Raw genomic sequence first — 16698 nt, 5'->3', positions numbered from 1 at the left:
TCATTATAAGAAAAAAATTATAACTACTTGTGGTGACGAATGTTAACCAAACTTATTGTGGTAATCATTTCACACATATACATACATGGAATCATTATTTTGTACACCCAAAACTAATACAATGTTATATGTCAATTATATCTCAATTAAAAAAACAAAAAGTAAAGAATTGCATAGGAGGAATTGGAATTGGAAACATATTTCTATTTATAGATGAAATGATTATAAGCTTAGAACAGCTAAAAGAATCAATTAAGAAACTACTACAGGGGTTTCCCTGGTGGCGCAGTGGTTGAGAGTCTGCCTGCCGGTGCGGGAGACGTGGGTTCGAACCCTGGTCTGGGAGGATCCCACATGCCGCGGAGCAACTGGGCCCATGAGCCACAACTACTGAGCCTGCGCGTCTGGAGCCTGTGCTCCGCAACAAGAGAGGCCGCGACAGTGAGAGGCCCGCGCACCGTGATGAAAAGTGGCCCCCGCTTGCCACAACTGGAGAAAGCCCTCGCACAGAAACGAAGACCCAACACAGCCAAAAATAAAAATTAAAAATTAAAAAAAAAATAAAAGAAACTACTACAAACAATAGCCAGTTAGAAAAGACTCCATAAAAAACATAAAATATCTAGGAATAAACCTATCAAAAAATGTGCAAGATCCATACCAAAACACTGTAAACAATACTAAAGGACACAGAAGATTTAAACAAATGGAAAGACATACCATGTTCCTGGATAGGAACATCCAACATCATCAATATGTCCATTCTCTGAAGTTAATATAAATTTGAAGCAATCCCAATACATTTCATGAAAGAATATTTAAATAGCCAACAAATACATATTTTAAAGTGCTTAACCTCATTAGTCATTACAGAAGTGAAAATTAAAACCACAATTAATTACCACTACACACACACCAGAGTAAGTAAAATCCAAATGACCAACAAAACCAATTGTTGCAGGAACTAGGAATAACTGGAATTCTCAGATACCACTGGAAGGAGGGTAAATGGTTACATATCTATTTGGAACACAGTTTGGCAGTATTTTCTGAAGTTGAACATATGCATATCCCATGTATAAGTTCTCTCGTAAGTAAATATCCAACAGAAATGTATATATAGGGGCACCAAAAGCCATGTGTTACAATGTTCTTGGCAGCATTATTCATGATAGCCAAAAACTGGGAACAACTTAATTGTCCATCAGCAGGAGGACAGACTTAAAAAACCTCACAAATATAATGTTGAGCAAAAGAAGCCAAATACAAAAGAATCCATTTATATAAAGTTTTTTAAAAAATCAAAACTAATCTATGACATAAAGAAATGAGGATGATAATTACCTTTTGGAAGAGGGCGATGTAGTAATAACTGCTTGGGGACCGGAGGGGGGCTCCTCCATGCTGGTACTGCTCCAGTTCCAGATCTGGGTAATAGTTCACTTTACTATATGATGATTCATCAAGCCGTATACTTACAATTTGTTCCCTTTCCTGTATGTGTGTTATACTTCAGTTTTTATTAAAGCAATTCCAGTAAAAACACCAACACGTGTGTGTGTAATTATATACCAGATTTCAAAGTTCAAATAGAAAAACAAATAAGCAAGAGTAGCCTGAAAGAGATCTAAAAATAAGGGGCAGCCCTTCAATACACCAAAAGATATTTTTAAATATTGTAAACCGTAGCAAGCAAAACCGTGAACATGAATGAACATGAATAGACAGAGAAACCAATGGAAAAGAGTAGCAAGTTCTGAAACAGACCCACATATGTATGAGAAAAAAAGCTTATGACAAACAGCTTACGATAAAAGTAGCTTTTCAATTCAGCAGAGAAAAGATAGCCATCTGAAAAAAAAAAAGTTGGATCTATACCTTACAGCATACCTCAGGATAAATTCCAAATGGATCAAAATTTGGATGTAAAATAACAGAAGAAAATAAATAACATGTTATCTTGAAGTGGGGCAGACCTTTGTACCTATGATTCAACATTCAGAAGCCATAAAAGAAATGACTGATAAATTTGACAGCAAAAAATAAAAACACATGCAAACAAAACCAACCAACCATCAACAAAATAAAAGAGAAACAACTAAGTTAGACATGACTTTTATCAAAGGCAAAATGCCAACCTTCCCTAGTAGATAATCAGTTCCTAGAAATAAAGAAAAAGGCAACCATACAATTTTTTTTTTAAGATTTTTTTTTGATGTGGACCATTTCCAAAGTCTTTATTGAATTTGTTACAATATTGCCTCTGTTTTATGTTTTGGTTCTTTGGCCTCCAGGCATGTGGGATCTTAGCTCCCGGACCAGGGATAGAACCCGCACCCCCTGCATTGGAAGGCGAAGTCTTAACCACTGGACTGCCAGGGAAGTCCCTACAATCCAATTTTTAAAATAAGCAGAATACTAATAGTAAGAGAGTCATAGAAAAAGAGATAGAAATGGCCCGTAAACACATATTCTAAGTTTAAAACTTTCATTACAAATTTAAATGAAGACTCAATTGAGGAGGACTTCCCTTGTGGCGCAGTGGTTAAGAATCCGCCTGCCAATGCAGGGGACACAGGTTCAATCCCTGGTCCGGGAAGATCCAGATCCCACATGCCGTGGAGCAACTAAGCTCATGCGCCACAACTACTGAAGCCCACGCGCCTAGAGCCCGTGCTCCACAACGAGAGAAGCCACCGCAATGAGAAGCCCGCGCACCGCAACAAAGAGTAGCCCCCGCTCTTCACAACAAGAGAAAGCCTGCGTGCAGCAACGAAGACCCAACACAGCCAAAAATAAAATAAATAGATAAATATTAAAAAAAAAAAAGACTCAATTGAGTCACTGTTTTTCACCTATCAGATTGGTAAAAATCCAATGATGTGACAATTTAACGAGCTGACAAAGAGGTGAGAAAACAGTAACTTCTCAACCAAAGCTGGTAGAGGTGCAAATTGGTACTAACTTAAACTTAAAAAAAACTTGAAATTACAAATGCAGATACCTAGCAATCTCATTTCTGGGAATTTATCCTGCACATATAATAAGCACTGGCAAAATGCCACCTATACAAGCAATGTCTGTGATAACAGAATGGAAACAACTGCTATCACACAATAGAACTGCGTAATATATTCAGTGAAACAAGCAAGGCACAGAACAGCACCGTGTATTCTAGTTTGTAACTTGTGTCGGCAGAGGTGACAAAGCATTAAATATATGTGATATATGCTATTATATATAGTTAATATATGTTATATAGAACACATATATATATATACATATTTGTATATGCTTGTATTTGTATAAAGAGATGCTGTATTAGAATAATTCACACTAAAGTGTGAGAGAGTGGCAGCTCAGAACCTCTTAGAGATGGTGCATCCGTAAAAGAAGATGCTTTTTAACCAAAATAAATGTGTAATTTGATGGACTTTTTGTCAGGATGATAAAGTGAATTGGAAAAATACATATACTGCAAGTTCAGAGATTTTGGGGGTCATGAGGGTAGCCATATATCAGGAGAGTCCACAGCTTTGCCAAGGATCAGCTTTAATTAGGTTAAATCCAATAAACTAAAAACAGTTACCTGGGGGGGACTTCCCTGGTGGTCCAGTGGGTAAGACTCTGCGCTCCCTATGCAGGGGGCCTGGGTTCGATCCCTGGTCGGGGACCTAGATCCTGTATGTGTGCCGCAACTAAGAAGGCTGCATGCTACAACAAAAGATCCCTCGTGGTGCAATGAAGAGCCCATGTGGCGCGATGAAGATCCTATGTGGCGCGATGAAGATCCTGTGTGCCGCAACTAAGACCCGGCGCAGCCAAAATAAATAAATTAAATTAATTAATTAAAAAAAACAAAAACAGTTACCTGAGGGAGGAAGGTACGGGGTGGTTATGGAACAAGAGTGAAAGAAAAACTTTGACTATAGTCCTTTATTATATGATGTTTAAACCATGTGAACATATTATCTAATCACAACAAGAGACTGTAAAAGAAGAGCTGCAGTTCATGAGCTCCTAAGCCTTGATCAAGACCCACAAAATCTATCCCAGCTCATGTTCCAAGAGCCTCTGTCATTTATCAACAGGTAATCTTAAATATTTACGAGGAGTTTTATTACCCTGTAACAGCTGACTTTGCCAGAAACATCTTATGTCAATAATGCTATACAAGACATTGTGAGATAGAAAGATCTTGGGCAACTCACTTAACCTCCCTTAAACTTCAGTTTTCTCTTTGGCAAAGCAAGATAAAGACAAAAGAACATCCCAGAACTGCTGTGGAGTGCAATGTGAGCGTTTCCAGAACCGCAAAGCAGCACTGAACAAGTTCTGTATACAACAGCTGCTCTACAGCCAACCCTCTGCTAGAATAAATGTTACTTGACTGAGGGTGCTTCTCAAAGGTCAGCGTGCTTAAGAATCACCTGGAGAGGCTGTTAAAACACAGGCTTTTAGGGCCGACCCTCAGAGATGTGATTCAGTAGGTCTGGAGCTCAGGAACTTACATTTCTAACAAGCTTGGGTGATACTGATGCAGCTGGTTTAAGGACTACATTTGAGTGGTCTTGTCCAGAGCAGGGCTCCTCAAACTGTGATATGTATACAAATGGCTTGGGAATCTTGTTAAAATACAGGTTCATAAGGTCTGGGGTGGGACACAGGACTCTGAATTTCTAACAAGCTCCCAGGTGTTGTAGATGCTCCTGGTCTGCAGACTGCACTTTGAGGACCAAGGTTCTGGAATATCCAGCTCCATTTGTTTAGATGAGGAAGCTGTGCCAGGGAAGAAGTAAATGACTTGCCCAAGGCCACTTGGACAGTAAGGTGAAACACTGTCCAGGTGAAACCCCGTCCAGGGAGGCGGCCACTCCTCAGGAGTGCCTTCCCTGCCGTGCCCAGACCTATATCACAAACCTGCCTGAGCCAGCAAGTGATGCCAGCCCTTTAGAAAATGGTGTGGAAATTTACTAAATCATACACAGTCCTCTGTGCTTCTGAGAGATCAGTCACTTACCGGGGAGCTTAGCTCAAATCACCAGTCTGTTCTTTACAAAAATGCACTTTTGGCCAAATTATTTCTTTAGCTGAGTCACTTTCCCCTCCAGTGACTCGCACCTTTGACAGGCACAGCTGTTAAAACGTGAGGAAGACACCAGCACTTCTCAACGTATCTGATTGTGGGGAGAAGAGGGTGAGGAGAAGCAGAAATGGGAGTGGGGAAGCTGATCCTTGGGAAAGCTGAGGAATTTCCTGATATATGGCTCCCTCACGCCCTCAAAACCCTACAGAATTGCACTGTACGCATTCTTCCAACTCACTTTACCACCCTGACAAAAAGTCCATCGAATTAAAGATTTATTGGGGTTAACAAGCATCTTCTTTTCAGGATGCATTGTCTCTGAGCTGCCAATCTTTCACACTTTAGTGTGAACTACTCTAATACAGGAGGAAGGGGGTGGAATTCTGAACATAAAGTCTCTGGAGCAATTCATGCAGAGGGGGTCTTACCTGAGATGAAGCTTCATCTGGGAGCACAGCTGCTGGTAAACCACAGCTGCGACATTGGCTCTGCACCACATTCACCAGCAGGCCTCACCCCATACCCCTGATGCCTTCTGGCTGTTGAGTAGTTCCTGGGCCTGGCCCTGCCACTAACCTGTTGCATGATTGAGTAAATCACACAGTTTTAGGGACTTTCAGAGCTGGAAGTTTCTAAACCTAGAACCTCAGTTTCTAATCCAAAAAACACATGGTCTCTAATGGCCTAAGCTTGGTTTCCCCACAAGCAGAGCCTGAGACGGGGTTCGCTTTTATATGAGTTATTGAGGGAGAGCTCGCCGGAGAAAACTTTCAGGTGAAGGAGTGAGGGGAGAGGATAGGGAAGGGCAGGTCTTGGGGGTGCTAAAGCATTTTTAAATAACACCAGAGGACTTCCCTGGTGGCGCAGTGGTTAAGAATCCGCCTGCCAATGCAGGGGACACAGGTTCAAGCCCTGGTCGTGGAAGATCTCACATGCCGCGGAACAACTAAGCCTGTGTGCCACAACTAGTGAGCCTGCGCTCTAGAGCCCGCAAGCCACAACTACTGAAAGCCCACGCGCCACAACTATTGAAGCCCACATGCCTAGAGCCCATGTTCCGCAACAAGAGAAGCCACCACAATGAGAAGCCTGTGCACCACAACGAAGAGTAGCCCCCGCTCACCGCAGCTAGAGAAGGCCCGCGCACAGCAACGAAGACCCAACGCAACCAAAAATAAATAAATAAATTTATTAAAAATAAATAACTAAATAAATAACACCAGAGTCCTCCCACCCTAGGGCAAGGCGGCTGGGTTTTCATACCCCTGACTAGTCAGTGGCCTCCCCTGCCCCAGGGGGTGTGACCCCACCAAGTAACTCTGGCAAGGTGGCTTAGAGAATGACATGGGGTCTGCTGTTCGTGACAGCCCAGAAATAGGTACAACAGTGGCTAAAGGGGATCTGGTGGGCACCAATACTTCCTTCCAGTTCTGAGAGTCCCTCAAATATGTTTCCAAACAAGAGGCCCCCCAAATCACAAAAGACAGAAGGTGAGAAAAGAATACAAGCATATTTTTCATTTTCAGAAGCATCCTGGAATCTGCACTTAGAATAAGTCCTCACAGTTCCCCCTGACTTCCCCACACACTGCAAGGTGACCCCTCCCCCAACTCCACCCACTGTCCAAGCAGACACTGACCTCCAGCTACACATCAAACCGACTCCTCCTTAAGGACTATGTCTGTTCTCTCTGCCCAGAACGTCCCACCCCAGATTTCTGCCCAGCTGCTTTCTTGTCAACTCAAACATCACCTGCATAGAGTGGCTTCTCTGACCTGCCCAGGTCATTCCCTGTCACACTCCCTGGGGCACTTCTGCATTTATCTTGGCTGTGTTCACTTGTATGTTATCTTGTAAGAATGGCCTCCAGAGCCTTGTTCTGACCTCATCACTGTGTCCCCAGAGCCTATGCACACAGAAGACAATAACATCTGATGAACAATATCTGAGTGAATGAGTAGGACATTTGGGCCGGATGCTGAAATGCCAATAGAGAAGGAGAACTAGGTCAGCTAAACACTCAGCCCAAGAAGCTGGAGGAAAAACCCCGCCCAAGGCCAGGATGGGGAAGGACAGAATACACCAAGAGCTTCCTTGGCTACTTGATTCCCTTCTCCTCTCTCAGCTCCCTCTCTCAACTACCCTTCAACGTAGGACCAGAGTTAGCATCAACCCTGGGGAGATCCTTCACCTTTTAGAAAGGCACAAACCCCTCAAAACGACCAAGGGCATCTGGATTCCAGTTCTAGCTCTAGCTCTGAGCCTCCCCTTCCCCGCTGGTACCTGGGTGGGGCGCAAGGATCATGCCAGCCTGGCAGGGTTGCTGAGAGCACCGGCCCGTGGCACGGCGGCGCCGCAAACGCACATCACTGCACACTTAAACCAGGGCAGGGTGCATTCCTGCCCCTGGCTGCTTCTGTGGCTCCTCCAGCTCCAGAAGAGTCTCCACCGCAGCCGCACCAGCTCTGGGCACCTGAGATGCCCCACATGTTACCCAGCATCTCCCACATGCCAGGCACTGTGCCAGGCGCTCGCTCATCTGTCCGGTGACACCGAATTATCATCGGTACCCACACCTCTTGGTACCATTATCTCCATTTTACAAGTAAGGAGACTAAGGCTGAGAGATTCAGCCACTGGCAGAAAGACACGGCTAGCAAGTGGGGGGCATCGGCCACTTTTATCTGGTTTATTTAAGTGGTTTGGCACCATGGGTTCACTGAAGAGAGCAGTCCTGGAAGGAAGGATCATTACCTTCATTGCACAGAGAAGGAAACTGCCGGCGCGCGTGTGGCCTGGTGGGCAGTCTCCGCTGCACTCAGGAACCCTTCGTGGGGCGCGCAGACTGGCCGCAGCTTGCGGCCTCCTGGGTCAGTGCGTGTGCTCTGGCTGCCCAGCCACCACCAGCTCCGTTTCGCAGATGCAGAGAACGAGGCTCCAGGAGATGCAAGGGCTGAGCGTTGAGACCCTGCAAGAGAGCCTGAGAGCAGGGACCGCCTCACCCCGCAAGCACACAGGCTGTGGCGAGCTGCCGCTGGGTCCCAGGTTGGCCCCTGGCTCAGCTGGAGCGGCTCACCTGAGGCGGCAGACGCAGGCAGCTGTGTCTGGCGGTACGTGCTGTCCCCGCCCTTGCCCTCTGTCCCCTCCCTCCTTCTTCCTGGATGACTAGGCAACAAACCCAGTTTCCTCGGAGGACAGTGCCCGGGATGCTCTGGAGGGACCTGGATGCCCACGTCCTATTCTAATTTCACATGCAGTACCAAGAATGAAGGGTTAGTTTCACATTTGAAAATCGAGCATTGTGAATTCCCCATGTTAGCAAACTAAAAAAGAAAAACCTATGATCACCTCAGCAGATGTAGTAGATTTTGTCCCTTTGACAAAATCCAACATCCACTGTCAAGGAAACTCTCAGCAAATTATGAATAGAAGGGAATTTCCTCAACCTGAAAAAGGGCATCTATGAGAAACTTACATGGTGAACGACTGAATGTTCTCCCCCTAAAATTAGGAACAAGATGAGCTAATAAACGAGCTCAGCAAGGTTGCAGGACACAAGATCAACATATAAAAATCTACTGAATTTCTCGGGCTTCCCTGGTGGCACCGTGGTTAAGAATCCGCCTACCAATGCAGGGGACGCGGGTTCGAGACCTGGTCCGGGAAGATCCCACATGCCGCGGAGCAAATAAGCCGGTGCGCCACAACGACTGAGTCTGCGCTCTAGAGCCCATGAGCCACAACTACTGAGTCTGCGCTCTAGAGCCCATGAGCCACAACTACTGAGTCTGCGCTCTAGAGCCCACGAGCCACAGCTACGGAAGCCCGGAAGCCCGGAAGACCGCGCACCTAGAGCCCATGTTCCGTAACAGGAGAAGCCACCGCAATGGAAGCCGGCGCACTGCAAGGATCAGTAGCCCCAGCTCCCCGCAACTAGAGAAAGCCCACGTGCAGCAACGAAGACCCAACGTAGCCATAAATAAATAAATAAATAAATGTTCTTTAAGAAAAAAAGTTCTGGAAATAGGGATAATGGTTACACAACATTGTAAATGTGCCTAACGTCACTGAATTGTACACTTAAAAATGTTTAAAATGGTATGTTATGTATATTTTACCACAGTAAAAAAAAAGAGGAGGGTTCTCTGCTTTTCTCAGCCTAAGGGGTGTCTGGAACAGCCCTCCTCCCATAGGACCGACAGCCTTCCCCTCTCACAGGACAAGACTCTCATGATCCTTTGCTCCATGGAGCCAGGATCACCAGGGGGTCAGGCTCTCACCCCTGAAGCCCACCCCTTCCGCCACCCAATGACTGACCGGCCTCAATCCCTTTGCTCCTGCTGTTCCCTGAGCAGAATGCCCTCACCCCCTTCCCCTGCCAGCCTAATTCTCCCTCCTCCCCACTTCCCCTCCCCCACACCCATACCCTCCCAGACTCTCTCACATGCTGCCCCTGACCCACATAAGGTGGCCAGTCCCGATTGCTCCAGCTGCCCCCTCTCCAAGGGGACTGTCCCTCTTCCCCCCATGCCCCCTCCCCACCCTCTTCCTTTGACCTGATCACAGTGTCCTGAGCATCTATTCACTGTCCCAGCTCTGGCTGGGAGGTCCTCAGAGTCTCGGACTTCTCCTAATTCTGTCTCCTGACTTTTCAATTCTGGTTTAGGGACAGCATAGCCGATCAACTGCCAGGACTCGGGCTGCGCCAGTCCCTTCTTTACCAATTCAGGAATGTCCCTAGTGGAGAACAATGGAGAAAATAGAAATCTCGGTGAACAGAGCAGCTTTGTTTCTCATTTTTTGGCTCACAGAGGATGGACTGTGGGGACTTGGGCAGGCTCAGCACGGTGCCGAGAAGCCTGGCTTTGGCTTCTCCTTACTGATTTGGGACCTAGTAGAGCAAATCGGCTCGTTTCTCTAGGCCTCACTTTACCCACCTGAAAATGGAGCTTGAGAAACTCCTTTTCGAGCTGAGTTGAGAGGGAGGAGTGGTGGAGGGGAAATGGGGATGTTTGCAGAGGTCCCCACTGTGGGGAGCGTCTTGGTCACACAAGGCCCAACTTCCCGCAAATGTTTGGCCTCACACTTGTTGAGGTTGGGTTCAAGCCCTGCTCTAACAAGGCTGCTGGCAGGGACACAGGCCCTGGCACACGGGCTCTGTTCTGGCTCATCATCAAACTTGCTCTGTTACACCTTCCAAGAGCAATGGGGCCTGTGTTTTATAACAGCTACTGCAATTGTAATTAAACATGCATTAGTAGTTTCGCATCCATCCCCCACCCATCCCCACCAGAACATAAGCCCCACTGAATCCCTAGCTTAGTGCCTATCATGAGGCGAATTCAATCACCGTGTTAACTAATTAATGCAGGGAGGCCCGCAGTGGGGGCCTGGTCTGTCTTTTCTAACATGCATATATTGCAGCTAAAGGGGAATCAGACGCAGCCCCCTGTCCCCAAGCCACTTGGAACGGGGAGGTCTGGGGCCAGGGTAGAGTCGCCAGCCTCCCCTCTCATCACACACACCAGTCTGACCCAGGACCCTCCCTGGTTCCACCACAACCCCTACTCTTGCCCATGCCACCTGTATGAGAACGTGAAACTTGTTAAATGAGTCAGAGTTAAAGTCTGTTCTACATGCGCTTGTGACCCGAGCCTCTCCCGTGTGCCAGGGGTTGGCACACAAAAACAAAAAGCTGCAAGCCTAGCCTGGAGCAGCTGACACTGATGGGGAGGCCTGGTCACAGAGCAGGTGGGTGAGAGAGAGGGAGGCACAGAGAGGACGGGAGGCTGGGAAGGGGCGGGCCTTCAAAACCTTTCTAACACATGATGAGAAGCCACTCAAGGTCCCTCACAAGGGGACCCAGCCTGAGTAAGGAGGGTTCCTCAAGAACTTCTGGAAATGTCTGTTACCAGAGTCGGTGGCCCATAGACTGGGAGTCGGGTCCATCTCTCCTCAACAGGGAGCACGCGGTGGGCAGCCTCAGATTCTACCAGCAGCCCTCCATTCTCCTCCTACCCTCCCCCCACCTTTCCCACAGTGGGCCTCAAACCCAAACACAGGAGTGAACCTAGGAAGAGACAAGGAGGAATCCAGCCTTCAGAGCGAGCACGGCCCTTGATTTCAGACTGCTAGCGTCCAAAACTGTAGGAGATAAAATGTCAGGTGCACGTAACATGCCCCAACTTTACCTCACGTGTCCGGCTTTACATCAGTTGCCAACACCTGTCCTTCCACACCTTTCTCCTTGCTCACACCAACACATGAGCGCATATATACATAGGGAAGAGGTATGCTTGTTTGTATGAATAAAATGGAATCGCCAGATCCATATAACTTGTTTTCTCCCCCACTTCACAGTGGGCATATCTGCAAGTCAGTATTCTAATTTTTTTATCCTGCAGATACAAACACACAATCAGTTATCCTACTCCATAAACAGGATCAGAGCAGAGAGGCTGAAGGTTGAGTATTGTAGATATTTTCAGTTGCACCAAAATCTCTCTTTTTTTCCTTCTTCTCTTCCTTCACCTGCAGCCCTGATGGGAAGCCTTCACCACCTTCTTCATGCTCATGTATCTATACAGAAATACACCGAATACAAGCGTGGGGTTTGGGGTCAAGTTTGGCTTTATTTGGAGTTTCTTTGCAAAAAGGGGATCATAATAGTACCTGTCTCTATTTCTTACTTTTCTCACTCAATAGTAAAATTCTTCAGGAAAATCCCTCCAAATCTTTTTTTTTTTTTGCTTTTTTTGTTTTTTTGGCTGCGCCACGTGTCTCTTTCAGGATCTTAGTTCCCCGACCTGGGCCCCTGGCAGTGAAAACACTGAGTCCTAACCACTGGATCACCAGGGAATTCCCCCTCCAAACCTTTTAATGGCTGCATAATATTCCCTGACTGAGGGACTTCTACTTTGTTTCCAGTTCTGGTGGTGGTGGTGGTGTGGTGTTTGTTTGTTTGACAGTAAACATCCAGGGACATTTATTTATTTATTTATTTTTCTTTGCAGCAAAGAGAGGGTTTATTTGCAAGGCAGCCCAGCGAGGAATCAGGAGAACAAACCTCAAGTCCACGAAGGCAATGGGCTTGGGGTATTGATGGGATAACAAATAACAAAGCAGGACAGTTTGAGGCACAGGAGAGCGTGGGGAAAGGTGATTGGAGAAAGGTGCATGGTTCTGCGCAGGCCTAAGCTCTGCATGTTCAAGAGGTCACTGAGGGGACACTGCACATGCCCAGCTGGAGGGTGGGTGGTCCTAGCCAGTCCTTAACCAACTCAGCTTGATCTAGACGCAGCTGACTCCAAGTTCCTAGAAAACAACTCGGGCAAACATCTTATTGTTTAGGCTACATGCCTCTTGGAGGACCTGCAAATCTTAAAATAACCTTGATTAGTGAAGGCAGGTGAAGTGGATTTAACCATGGTTTCAGGGTCTTTACAGAGGTAAGTTAAAATGAGGTGGTAAGGGTGAGCCCTAACCCAGTAATATCTTTCTGAAAAGGAGAAATTGGACACAGAGGCAGATGCAGAGGAAAGACTTTATGAAGAGAAATGGGAAAAAGAAGAACAACTACAAGCCAAGGAGAGAGGCCTGGAACAGACCCAGCCCTTAGAAGATGCCAACCCTGCCAATACCTTGATTTTGTTTGTTTTTGCTGTTTTTTAATTTTTATTGGAGTGTAGTTGACTTACAATGTTGTGTTAGTTTCAGATGTACAGAAAAGTGAATCAGTTATACATATATATATCCATTCTTTTTCAGATTCTTTTCCCATATAGGCTATTACAGAGTATTGAGTAGAGTTCCCTGTGCTATGCAGTAGGTTCTTATTAGTTATCTATTTTATATATAGTAGTGTGTATATGTTAATCCCAATCTCCTAATTTATCACTTCCCCCCACATTTCCCCTTGGGTAACCGTAAGTTTGATTCTCTTGCTTTCTTTCCTGATCTTGCTGCTGACTCCCTCATGGTGGCTGGCTTCCTCGTGCATTTCTAATTTGGACTGTTTGTTCAAGTTTGACAGGCATCCTGTGGGCAGCCTGACCAGGCTGGGTTGAAGGTTTTGCTTTTGCTTCTTCCAGGTGTTCCAAGGAGTACCAGGTAGGAGTAGTTTTTTGGGTTTTTTTGTTTTTGTTTTTTGTGTGTGTGTTTTTTAAATTGTGGTAAAATATACATAACATAAAATTTACTGTCTCAGCCATTTTTAAGTATACAGTTCAGGAGTGCTAAATATTTTCATGTTGTTGTACAGTCAGTCTCCAGGACTCTTCATGTTGCAAAATGGAAACTCTATATTCATTAAACAACTCCCTATATCCCCCTCCCCTCAGGTCCTGGCAACCATTCTACTTTCTTTCTCTATGAATTTTCCAGCCAGGAGTAGCTTTTATGATCACTTCCTGGCCTGGAGACTCTAGGATCACATGAGCAGTGTAAATTTGATCCCAAATCCAAAAGAGGGCAGATGTGTGATTATACATTTCTCAGAGGAGGTCTTCCCCTTCTCAAACCAGACCCAGGCCAGGTTAGAAAATCTTCCTTCTCTGCCTCTTCCAGAGGTTGAATTTTTTCTGGCCTAACTTCACTTAAAAGAAGCTTAAACCCTTAAGGGTCTCAGCTGTATGTGGGGGTCTCATTTCTACCTCCCTGCTTCATGTGGGCTCAAAACTTTGGCTCTAGTCCCTATGGCTATTCAAATCTACTTCCCTGGATATCCAGACCAGTGAAGGGCCCTCAGGGAAGGCAAAGCAGCCTCACTCCCTCCCAACTTCCTTTACTGTCTTGCCCAGGGCTATCCTTATTCCCATGCAGCTCAGCTATGCATAAAAAAATGCTGATTGTTTTATATCCTAAGTTTCTGGATGTTTTTGTAGAGTTTCCCCGAAAAACTATCAAACCTTCCATTCTGTTGAAAAGGAACCTCACTTACATTTCTTTTTCTTTGTACTGGTTTTTAGCCATAACCGGAATTTTGCCTTATTTTTCCAATGAAACTAGAGCTCTAGTGTTCAGCCGGCACAGCCCCCAGTGGACACACAGGAGGTGCTCAGTGAAAACTAGTAGAGTGACGGAAAAAGAGCCAGAGCTCCCAGTCACGGCTGGGGATGGCCACGGAGGTGGTGCTGCCTCTGCTTCAGGGATGTTTGGGGCCCATAAAATCTGGGTTGACAATGTAGGCAGTGTCCATGAGAAGCTGGGGCTACCTAAGCTTGAATAAAAGGACTAAAGGAACAATGACGATCGTCATCATCATCATAATAATAGCTAATGTTAATCACTTTACGTCATTTAATCCCCCCCCACAACACACACATCAGTACCAGAATTAGAAATTCTAGCCCTCATTTTATTTATTCATTTTTAATTTTAATTTTTATTTTTTTTGGCCGTGCCACGTGGCTTGCAGGATCTTAGTTCCCTGACCTGCCCCCTCGGCAGTGAAAGCACGGAGTCCTAACCACTGGACCACCAGGGAATTCCCTCACCCTCATTTTAAAGATGAGGAAAGCAAAGCTCAGAAAGGTCTACAAGTTGCCAAAAATCACACAGCTAGCAAATGGGACAGCAAGCATTAAATCTAAATATGTCTGACCCCAAAGCCCTTGCTGATAGCTCTACATTAGAGGGCAGTCTGAAGGCAAAAGGAGACCACATTCCCCCACCCAGCAGCTTTATGCAGCTGGAAGAGCCTGACTGTGAGGCCCAGGAAGGCCCAGCATATGGGATGAAGCCCAAAAGAATATGGAGCTGGAGGGGTAACCTGAGCACCCTGCAACTTCAGAGACAGGACCCAGAGGTTGCCTCTGTGAATCAGCCTCTGAAGTAGCATATGCACAGAGGACAGGAATATGGAAGGAATAGCTGAATCAATTCAGAATGATTCAGGAAGCTTCTGGGCCCAATAGGGTACCCTCCCGTCCTTTTCTAGCATTCCCCACTTCTCCCAGCATCCCTCATCTCCCCCAGCATCCTCCACTTTTCCCAGCATCCTCTCCTCACCCTGTGTCCCTTCATCTTTCCCAGAATTCCCTCATTTCTCCCAAATGCTTTTTCCCAGGTCCAATCCAGAAACAGCTATCAGCAGATTCTCTCATCAACCAGTAACGCCTTATTTCATCAAGTCTAATGCACAATGGATTGTAAAATGCACCAATATTTTACATGACACTGAGAAAGAGGAGGAAAAACCTATCAGTTAAATTGTGATTTGCCATTGATCCTGATTTCAGAGATGTTAAAATGTGGGGAGTGGGGGAAAGGTGTGAATCAGTGGAATATGGTAACACTAAGAGCCCTATTGTGCACTTGGTGCCTTGTCTGAGAGTTACAGAATGTTTCCATATACAGTGTCTCGCTATTAATGGCTAGTAAGCAGGCAGTATGCCCAGAACCATCTTAGACTCTCAGGCATTCAGTTTTCTGCCCTTATGGAAATCACAGGCTAGTTGGCGGTCTTGGAGGCAGGCTGAGAGAACATATACAGAATGGTTCAAGGCTAGTCTTTATGGACGATAAATTTAATAAGTGTTTGAAGCAGGGATGGATCAAAGTTGGCCAAAGTGATCAAAGTAGGCTTCATGGCAAGGAGAAGGAGACTTAAACTAGAGGATGAAGGATGGAAAATGGGGACAAGAGAAGACACTGAGGAGGGAGAAGTGGGGAGAAAGTGAACAAAGCGTGGAGATGAGGCCCACATGGCAAATGCTCGGGACAGCAGAGAAGGTCCTTTGTCTTGGAGCCGAGAAGCAGCATCAGGGTGTCATGGGAGTCTACTTTGGTCAGGCAGGCCAACACAGGACTACAGAAGGCCTTGAAAACCAAGCAGCTCTTGAGTGTCAGGCAGCAGGGAGCCAGTACAGGTTGTGAGCAGGGGAATGACCTGGTGAACACACTCACTCAGGGAACACTGATGGGCAAGATGAGCTGGAGGCCGGAGCTGGAGGCCAGGACAACAACCATTCCTCCAAGCCCTGCAGTGAAGGAAGGTGACCTCTAAAGAGTCTCTACTGGATGTTCATGTGCCTGGCAGGGCCTGGGGGACAGTCCTTCCAGGCGGTTTGAGCCATGCCTAGATGGAAAGGAGTCCTAGACCCTTTACAGAATTGTCCCTTCAGGGCCGGAGCCACCCAGGCATTTGCCTGGTATATTCCCAGGAGGTACAGCTATATGAAGAATCATTCTCTACTCAGTAAAATTGGTAACACCTAACAGATGCAGGGGCTCAAGAGCACATTGCTTACATTTGTACAGAGTGTAAATCACCATATAAGTAAATCCATTCTGCCTCTAGGAATTAAAGAGATGTATTTGGTAAGAGACACATATGTCTGAGACATGCTCATTGATAAAATACTCCAATCTTTCTGGATTGGTCCTACCCGGCGATTTGTAACAAGAACCATAAAACTAGTTAAACCCTGTGAGGGGGTAACTCCACTTTAAGAGGTAGAGACGCCTAGGAAATAATCAGAAATGGCCCAAAGCAGTGCCACTTGGGAAGGTGGGAGCCAGAGAACCACCCAAGAATCTAAGAGAGAGGAAAAGGCTCAGCTCAGCCAGGAGGGTCAACATCAGGCACCACCTGAGCTGCCTGAGTGAGGCAC

At 46.1% G+C, this 16698-nt stretch overlaps 1 protein-coding gene across 10 annotated transcripts in view; it reads right to left on the bottom strand.

The window, feature by feature from the left end:
- Positions 1-16698, bottom strand: part of IL34 (interleukin 34) — a 63426-nt gene that overhangs the window by 31504 nt on the left and 15224 nt on the right. Inside the window, exons 2-3 of one of the 10 annotated variants that reach the window (XM_082369992.1) lie at positions 11278-11484; positions 9643-9823 (exon numbers count right to left, since the gene is read on the bottom strand). The exons of 5 other annotated variants lie outside the window; for them this stretch is intronic. The gene's annotated coding sequence lies outside the window, so the exon portion shown is untranslated. Of the gene's footprint in view, positions 1-1344; positions 2588-7840; positions 9413-9642; positions 9824-11277; positions 16670-16698 lie in introns of those variants that run through there. 4 more of the 10 variants (XM_082369990.1, XM_082369991.1, XM_082369989.1 and 1 more) reach the window with 4 other exon arrangements.

The sequence above is a fragment of the Balaenoptera borealis genome, assembly GCF_965194805.1.
Source record: "Balaenoptera borealis genome assembly, chromosome: 19".
Lineage (NCBI taxonomy): Eukaryota > Metazoa > Chordata > Mammalia > Artiodactyla > Balaenopteridae > Balaenoptera > Balaenoptera borealis.
The sequence above is the reverse complement of the archived record's forward strand: the minus strand, read 5'-3'. Positions and strand labels throughout refer to the sequence as shown.